Raw genomic sequence first — 2,917 nt, forward strand, 5'->3', positions numbered from 1 at the left:
ACTGGGGATTGAACTCAGGTACTTGCGCTTGCAAGGCAGGCCACCGAACCGCTGAGCTAAATCCCCAGCCCTGTTGTTTTGTTTTTTGAGACAGGGTCTCATTATGTAGCCCAGGCTGTTCTCAAACTCACAGCGATCCTCCTGCCTCAGCCTCCCATGTGCTGGGATTCCAGGTGTGCACCACCACGCCCAGCTTCTACTAAAATTTTTTAACCAAAAAGTGTTAGGGAGAAAGTTGGTACCAGGGATCAAACATAGGACCTTGCATTTGGGAGGCAGGAGGCAGAACCAGAGCTAAATCCCCCGCCCTAAAAGCACCAATATTTGAAGCTCTTCCCCACCCTCTCTCTAGGGGAGGACTTGGTGGTGGTTTTCCAGGATACAGGTTCTGGAGGCTGGGAGGCCTGGGCTGACAAACGCTTCTGGAAGTTACGTGCTGTAAAATGAGTTCACCTAACTTTTCTGAGCCTGCTTTCTCATCTGTAGGATGGGTATATTATTTATGACAGCAAGCTATTTGGAAGATAATTTTAAAAATTTGACATAGGGCCAGGCGGAGTACAAATGCCTGTAATTCCAGCACTCTGGGAGGCTGTAGCAGGAGGATCGCAAGTCTGAGCCCAGCCTGGGAAATGCAGCGGCTGCCCTGTCTTTCTCCTGACACGATACCAACACACACCATTTAAAGGAGGCTTCTTCTACCTCACAGTAGGTAAAGGGTTCAGTCCACAGCTGGTGGCTCCAGGGCAGAAATGGCTTGGTGGAAGCGGGTGTGGGAAGGCAGAGTCCAGGAAGGAGGCGGGAGGGAGGGAAACCTCCGTCCCATGGCCCCTTCGCACCTTCCAACCTGGCCCCTAGCAGCCAGTGGTTCCCCCTTGTCACAGGATCGCCTTTTTTTGGTTGTTTTTTTAGGGCAGGGTCTTGCTATGCAGTTCAGACTGGCCTTGAACTTGATGCGATCCTCTGGCCTCAGCCTCCCAAGTGCTGGGCCACTCACTTTTTAGTGCCCCCCCAAGCACACAGGATGCTTTGGGGACATCTAGATACAAACCATAGCAGGGACTCGGCACAACTCTGTCTCTTGGATCAGGGATTTGGCTCAGTGGTTCCGCTGCCTGCCTTGGACGTGCAAGGACCTGAGTTTGATCCCTGGTACCAAAAAAAAAAAAAAAAAAAATCTCAAACTACAAAAAAAAAAATCTCAAACTACAAAAGGGCTGGGGGTGTATTTCAGTGCAAAAGGCCTGGTTCCATCCCCAGTACCAGGGGGAAAATCCAACACAGATGGTACCTCGCCTGCCTTGTAAGCACAAGATCCCGAGTTCAATCCCAGTACCAAAAAACAAGGAGAAAAGAACGCAGTGGCTTAAGGCAGAGGCAGTGAACCTATAGCACGCTTATCACTGAAAGCATGAGAAGTTTCGCCATCACTGGATTGAGGCCCCGGACCCAAGCGTCAGGGTGACGGAGACAAACCAGGTGAGGAGCTGGAGAGAACCGTGCACGGCGGGCACCAGGAGGCTCCAGGGTCTGCGCCTCAGAGCTCATTTAGAAGGATCCACGGCTCTCTTTAATGTTTAAACTCCACTCGTTAAGAATTCATCAATGACGTTTTTTTAAACTCAGAAAATCATACAGTAGTAACTTATACCCGTACTGATAGAAATGTTTTGAATGTCTTATCAAAGAGAATAAAAGAAACCGGGACATAATTTCACATTGACATTTTTATTAACGCCAACTGGTTTTTAATTATTATTTTTAAAACAATAGCACAAAAATGTTTCGAGGAAGCAGTCTCACAATCTGATGACCCTCTGAAATTACAGTTAAGCCACACCAAATATGAATTTGTTAATAACAAAAAAGATTTTAAAGAAAAATAAAGAAAAGAAAGAAAGAAAAAAAAAGCAGGGCCCTAGACTCTGGGCAGGAGCGGCTCGTTACAGAGTGGGGGCCTTGCGGCTGTGCCTCCTTGTGCGCAGGCCGCAGCAGGGACAGGGACACCGGCTCTGAGGGGCCGGCTGGGCTGAGGCTGACAGTTAGGGGGGTTGGCCGGCCAGATGGTGACGACCACCGGGCGGAGAGGCCCCTGAGAAGGGACTGGATAAACGCTTCTACTTCTACCGTCTCACCTACACGCACGTCAGCGTTCTTAATGTCGTCTTTAAAAAGAAAGAAAAAAATGTGTATCAGTTTCTCTTATTTAATGTGGCAAAGAAAGATGTTTCCTTATTATTTCTCCATCTCTAAGAAGGACACTGGGGCCGGGCATGGGTAGAACTAAAGGGAGGAAAAACCCGGAACAGGGTAGGGGTTCTTTATTTTTTAGACATTTTTATTTTTTTGCCCAAGGGGTCACACAGAAGGGAGGGAAGGAGGGAAACTATAACCCTTGGTTCAGACCGAGTTACGCAGGAAAAGGTGTCTTCCTGGGCAGCTCCCCTGCCAAGAAAAAACAAACCACTTGGAATCGGCAGACTCGACTGCGCCACCCCCGCCTCCGTGCGTCCCAGCGATTGCCGCTCCGGCTGAGGTGCCCGCCGGGCCCGCTGCACACAGAAGCCTCCTGGATCCCTCTCGGCAGGTTAGGAAACAGGACATCCGTCATTAACAGGAGCGTTAAATACTTTTTACCACTGACAAGGCTTCAGGAAGTTTCACAGTTTCATTATGCTCTATTTTATTACTATTATATTTACATTTTAATTTTTATTGTAGTTTTTTGCTGAATTGCTGATTTGCCTTTTCAATAGAATTTGATTCTGGAGTGTGAGCAGGAATCAGGAACTACATTCATCGTCCGACCCCCACTGTTTCTGTCTGGAGAAGACTGGAGTTCTTGGCGTGTGGCTGTGTCCCAGGCGGCTCCCCTCAGCCCTGTCCCCACGCGGAGAGGAGAAGCCGGCGGCCGTCA

The sequence above is a fragment of the Fukomys damarensis genome, unplaced genomic scaffold (genome assembly GCF_012274545.1).
Source record: "Fukomys damarensis isolate Sample0158 unplaced genomic scaffold, DMR_v1.0_HiC HiC_scaffold_13, whole genome shotgun sequence".
In the NCBI taxonomy this organism is placed as follows: Eukaryota; Metazoa; Chordata; class Mammalia; order Rodentia; family Bathyergidae; genus Fukomys; species Fukomys damarensis.